Here is a 5,834-nt window from a genome sequence, read left to right on the forward strand (position 1 = left end):
ACAATCCCACCCAGGCCCTATCCCCATATCCCTACATTTTTACCTGCTAATCCCTCTAACCCTCATATTGACCCACTAATCTACGCATCCCGGGACACTAAGGGGCAATTTAGCTTGGCCAATCAACCTAACCCACACATCTTTGGACTGTGGGAGGAAACCGCAGCACCTGGAGGAAACCCACGCAGACACAGGGAGAATGTGCAAACTCCACACAGACAGTGACCCGAGCCGGGAATCGAACCCAGGTCCCTGGAGCTGTGAAGCAGCAGTGCTAACCACTGTGCTACCGTGCCGCCCTGGAGAGAAAAGGAGAGAAAAAAGCTGACATTTTGAGTCCAGATGACCCTTTGTCAAAGCTTTGACAAAGGATCATCTGGACTTGAACTGTCAGCTCTGTTCTCTCTCCACAGATGCTGCCAGACCTGCTGAGATTTTCCAGCATTTTCTCTTTTAGTTTCAGATTCCAGCATCCGCAGTAATTTGCTTTTATTAAGGTAGAAATGTGATTGACTTTATGCTGTTTTAAGAAGTGGGTAGAACAAAAGGGAAGGTCAGGGACAGGTTTATGGGCAGGGACGGGTTTATGGGCAGGGACGGGTTTATGGGCAGGGACGGGTTTATGGGCAGGTGAGATTAAATGACAGAACAAAAACATGGAACAAAAGACAAAAGGTGCAGTAATAGTTGCGACGCAGAAACATCGGTTCAGAGGAATTGTTAATGGCAGAATAAAGGACAGCTCTAACTGAATTGAGCAGAGACACAAAACCAAGATACAGCCCGGAGCTTGACAAAAAACAAATCAAAATGGCGAAAGTCTTCACAGTTTGAAGGTGTTGGACTCAATGTTGAGACCAGAAGGCTGTAAAGGATCAACACCTGATTTTCTGATGAGGCATTTTACAATCTGTATCTTGTTTTCATTACTGCACCAGTAACCTCACCATCACTGCATGTGGCGGGCGGTGTATTATCTGGCACTGGCATGATGGGTTGAATGGCTGCCTGCTGTGCTGAATCATTCTACATGAATGAACAGCAGCGAAGCGACATCTCAATGTTTTCTAGTGTTTGAACTTGTTCTAAAGGGGTCTGGATACCGTTTGCTCTGTAAAAGCCCAGTGTATATTTTGCACTATTAGGGGGCAAAAGCCTTAATAATCCTCATAGGTTTTCAGTCTCTGCTAACTTCCTGGTTCCACTCTCAGTTACAATTCTAAACTCTCGGTTGCTTTCACCAAGCCCGTTCAATGTTGCAGTCCCGATGGAGATACGATTGTGTCGGGCAAGTCAGGGGCGACAATAAGAGGGCTTCCATTCTGAGAACATACACACTCTCCTCAGCCAACATGTCCATCTCATATTCATGGGGGAACATCCTTGTAAGTAGAACGCCAAAGGGGTTTCAGCACCATTGCACCAATCCCGTTCCTTACTTCATACCAAAATGGATATAATACAAATGTGGAGAAATTTGCTCCAGTTACGAAGCCAAATGAAACGGGGTACCTGTGGAAAGAAAGGGAGGGGGGGAAAGTGATAATGAAGTGTCAACGTCAGACAGCCTCCTTTAAACTATACCATCCATGTCCTTCAATGTTTAAAAGCTCTTTCACTATAAACCAAAAACCACCATCCATAACATATCTTGGCACTCAATCATCCAATCAAGATAATAACGGAATCACAGTGTGCACGTTGTTGTGTTCTGACAAGCACAGTTAAAAAGGTACATTAATCACTCGCATGTTAGCAGAGAATTCCACCGCATTGTTAAGATTAAATCAAGTGTTGCAACATTAATAACAAGTTGCATTTATAGAAAACCCTTACTGCAGGAGTTCCCAAACTTCGGCAAAAGGCCAGGCCTGGGGGGCAGAGTGTAGCTCGTGGGCGGGGGGGCTGGTGTAGAGTGGGTATTAGGGGAAAATGAACCTGGGGGGGGGGGGGGGGGGGCAGAACGGGCCAGAGTGAGCTGTGGAGCATGGGGGGGGGGGGGAGGGGCCGGGGGTGCGGGCACGTGGGGGGGCTGGGGTGGTGGTGGGGCGTGGGAGGGAGGGGGAGGGGGAGGGCGCGGGGGGAGGGGGAGGGCGCGGGAGGGAGGGGGAGGGCACGGGAGGGAGGGGGAGGGCGGGCGCGGGAGGGAGGGGGAGGGCGGGCGCGAGAGGGAGGGGGAGGGCGGGCACGAGAGGGAGGGGGAGAACGTGAGAGAGAGAGAGGGGGAGAGCGTGAGAGAGAGAGAGAGAGAGGGGAGAGAGAGAGAAGGGGAGAGCGTGAGAGAGAGAGAAGGGGAGAGTGTGAGAGAGAGAGGGGGAGAGTGTGAGAGAGAGAGAAAGGGGGAGAGCGTGTGAGAGAGAGAGAGAGAGGGGAGGGCGTGAGGGAGAGAGAGAGGGGGAGAGTGTGAGAGAGAGGGGAGAGTGTGAGGGAGAGAGAAAGGGGGAGAGTGTGTGAGAGAGAGAGAGAAAGGGGAGAGCGTGAGAGAGAGAGAGAGAGGGGGAGAGTGTGAGAGAGAGGGGAGAGTGTGAGGGAGAGAGAAAGGGGGAGAGTGTGTGAGAGAGAGAGAGAAAGGGGAGAGCGTGAGAGAGAGAGAGAGGGGGAGAGAGTGAGAGAGAGAGAGAGGGGGAGAGCGTGAGAGAGAAAGGGAGGGGAGAGCATGAGAGAGAGAGGGGAGGAGAGTGCGTGAGAGAGAGAGGGGAGAGCGTGAGAGAGAGAGAGAGAGAGGGGAGAGCGTGAGAGAGAGAGGGGGAGAGCGTGAGAGAGGGAGAGCGTGTGAGAGAGAGGGAGAGCGTGTGAGAGAGAGGGGAGAGCGTGAGAGAGAGAGGGGAGAGCGAGAGAGAGAGGGAGAGGGGAGAGAGGGAGCGTGTGAGAGAGAGAGAGGGGAGAGCGTGAGAGAGAGGGGGAGAGCTGTGAGAGAGAGGGGAGAGCGTGAGAGAGAGAGGGGAGAGCGTGAGAGAGAGGGGAGAGCGTGAGAGAGAGGGGGAGAGCGTGTGAGAGAGAGGGGAGAGCGTGAGAGAGAGGGGAGAGCGTGAGAGAGAGGGGAGAGCGTGAGAGAGAGGGGAGAGCGTGAGAGAGAGGGGAGAGCGTGAGAGAGAGGGGAGAGCGTGAGAGAGAGGGGAGAGCGTGAGAGAGAGGGGAGAGCGTGAGAGAGAGGGGAGAGCGTGAGAGAGAGGGGAGAGCGTGAGAGAGAGGGGAGAGCGTGAGAGAGAGGGGAGAGCGTGAGAGAGAGGGGAGAGCGTGAGAGAGAGGGGAGAGCGTGAGAGAGAGGGGAGAGCGTGAGAGAGAGGGGAGAGCGTGAGAGAGAGGGGAGAGCGTGAGAGAGAGGGGGAGAGCGTGAGAGAGAGGGGAGAGCGTGAGAGAGAGGGGAGAGCGTGAGAGAGGGGAGGAGCGTGAGAGAGAGGGGAGAGCGTGAGAGAGAGGGGAGAGCGTGAGAGAGAGGGGAGAGCGTGAGAGAGAGGGGGAGAGCGTGAGAGAGAGGGGAGAGCGTGAGAGAGAGGGGGAGAGCGTGTGAGAGAGAGGGGAGAGCGTGAGAGAGAGGGGAGAGCGTGAGAGAGAGGGGAGAGCGTGAGAGAGAGGGGAGAGCGTGAGAGAGAGGGGAGAGCGTGAGAGAGAGGGGAGAGTGGGGAGAAAGGAGGGGGAGAGGGGGCGTGAGAGAGAGGGGAGAGCGTGAGAGAGAGGGGAGAGCGTGAGAGAGAGGGGAGAGCGTGAGAGAGAGGGGAGAGCGTGAGAGAGAGGGGAGAGCGTGAGAGAGAGGGGAGAGCGTGAGAGAGAGAGGGGAGAGCGTGAGAGAGAGGGGAGAGCGTGAGAGAGAGGGGAGAGCGTGAGAGAGAGGGGAGAGCGTGAGAGAGAGGGGAGAGCGTGAGAGAGAGGGGAGAGCGTGAGAGGAGAGGGGAGAGCGTGAGAGAGAGGGGAGAGCGTGAGAGAGAGGGGAGAGCGTGAGAGAGAGGGGAGAGCGTGAGAGAGAGGGGAGAGCGTGAGAGAGAGGGGAGAGCGTGAGAGAGAGGGGAGAGCGTGAGAGAGAGGGGAGAGCGTGAGAGAGAGGGGAGAGCGTGAGAGAGAGGGGAGAGCGTGAGAGAGAGGGGAGAGCGTGAGAGAGAGGGGAGAGCGTGAGAGAGAGGGGAGAGCGTGAGAGAGAGGGGAGAGCGTGAGAGAGAGGGGAGAGCGTGAGAGAGAGGGGAGAGCGTGAGAGAGAGGGGAGAGCGTGAGAGAGAGGGGAGAGCGTGAGAGAGAGGGGAGAGCGTGAGAGAGAGGGGAGAGCGTGAGAGAGAGGGGAGAGCGTGAGAGAGAGGGGAGAGCGTGAGAGAGAGGGGAGAGCGTGAGAGAGAGGGGAGAGCGTGAGAGAGAGGGGAGAGCGTGAGAGAGAGGGGAGAGCGTGAGAGAGAGGGGAGAGCGTGAGAGAGAGGGGAGAGCGTGAGAGAGAGGGGAGAGCGTGAGAGAGAGGGGAGAGCGTGAGAGAGAGGGGAGAGCGTGAGAGAGAGGGGAGAGCGTGAGAGAGAGGGGAGAGCGTGAGAGAGAGGGGAGAGCGTGAGAGAGAGGGGAGAGCGTGAGAGAGAGAGGGGAGAGCGTGAGAGAGAGAGGGAGAGCGTGAGAGAGAGGGGAGAGCGTGAGAGAGAGGGGAGAGCGTGAGAGAGAGGGGAGAGCGTGAGAGAGAGGGGAGAGCGTGAGAGAGAGGGGAGAGCGTGAGAGAGAGGGGAGAGCGTGAGAGAGAGGGGAGAGCGTGAGAGAGAGGGGAGAGCGTGAGAGAGAGGGGAGAGCGTGAGAGAGAGGGGAGAGCGTGAGAGAGAGGGGAGAGCGTGAGAGAGAGGGGAGAGCGTGAGAGAGAGGGGAGAGCGTGAGAGAGAGGGGAGAGCGTGAGAGAGAGGGGAGAGCGTGAGAGAGAGGGGAGAGCGTGAGAGAGAGGGGAGAGCGTGAGAGAGAGGGGAGAGCGTGAGAGAGAGGGGAGAGCGTGAGAGAGAGGGGAGAGCGAGCGTGAGAGAGAGGGGAGAGCGTGAGAGAGAGGGGAGAGCGTGAGAGAGAGGGGAGAGCGTGAGAGAGAGGGGAGAGCGTGAGAGAGAGGGGAGAGCGTGAGAGAGAGGGGAGAGCGTGAGAGAGAGGGGAGAGCGTGAGAGAGAGGGGAGAGCGTGAGAGAGAGGGGAGAGCGTGAGAGAGAGGGGAGAGCGTGAGAGAGAGGGGAGAGCGTGAGAGAGAGGGGAGAGCGTGAGAGAGAGGGGAGAGCGTGAGAGAGAGGGGAGAGCGTGAGAGAGAGGGGAGAGCGTGAGAGAGAGGGGAGAGCGTGAGAGAGAGGGGAGAGCGTGAGAGAGAGGGGAGAGCGTGAGAGAGAGGGGAGAGCGTGAGAGAGAGGGGAGAGCGTGAGAGAGAGGGGAGAGCGTGAGAGAGAGGGGAGAGCGTGAGAGAGAGGGGAGAGCGTGAGAGAGAGGGGAGAGCGTGAGAGAGAGGGGAGAGCGTGAGAGAGAGGGGAGAGCGTGAGAGAGAGGGGAGAGCGTGAGAGAGAGGGGAGAGCGTGAGAGAGAGGGGAGAGCGTGAGAGAGAGGGGAGAGCGTGAGAGAGAGGGGAGAGCGTGAGAGAGAGGGGAGAGCGTGAGAGAGAGGGGAGAGCGTGAGAGAGAGGGGAGAGCGTGAGAGAGAGGGGAGAGCGTGAGAGAGAGGGGAGAGCGTGAGAGAGAGGGGAGAGCGTGAGAGAGAGGGGAGAGCGTGAGAGAGAGGGGAGAGCGTGAGAGAGAGGGGAGAGCGTGAGAGAGAGGGGAGAGCGTGAGAGAGAGGGGAGAGCGTGAGAGAGAGGGGGAGTGCGTTTGAGAGAGAGGGTGGAGGGAGCGTGGAGAGAGAGGTGGAGAGCGT

The 5,834-nt window shown here is 57.7% G+C and overlaps 1 protein-coding gene across 3 annotated transcripts in view; it reads right to left on the minus strand.

The window, feature by feature from the left end:
* Nucleotides 1-371: 371 nt before the first annotated feature.
* Nucleotides 372-5,834, minus strand: part of kitlga (kit ligand a) — a 123,306-nt gene continuing 117,843 nt past the window's right edge. For all 3 annotated transcript variants that reach the window (XM_078219629.1, XM_078219627.1, XM_078219628.1), the window contains one exon: nucleotides 372-1,512. The gene's annotated coding sequence lies outside the window, so the exon portion shown is untranslated. The remainder of the gene's footprint in view (nucleotides 1,513-5,834) is intronic.

Source organism: Mustelus asterias, chromosome 9 (assembly GCF_964213995.1).
Source record: "Mustelus asterias chromosome 9, sMusAst1.hap1.1, whole genome shotgun sequence".
NCBI lineage: Eukaryota > Metazoa > Chordata > Chondrichthyes > Carcharhiniformes > Triakidae > Mustelus > Mustelus asterias.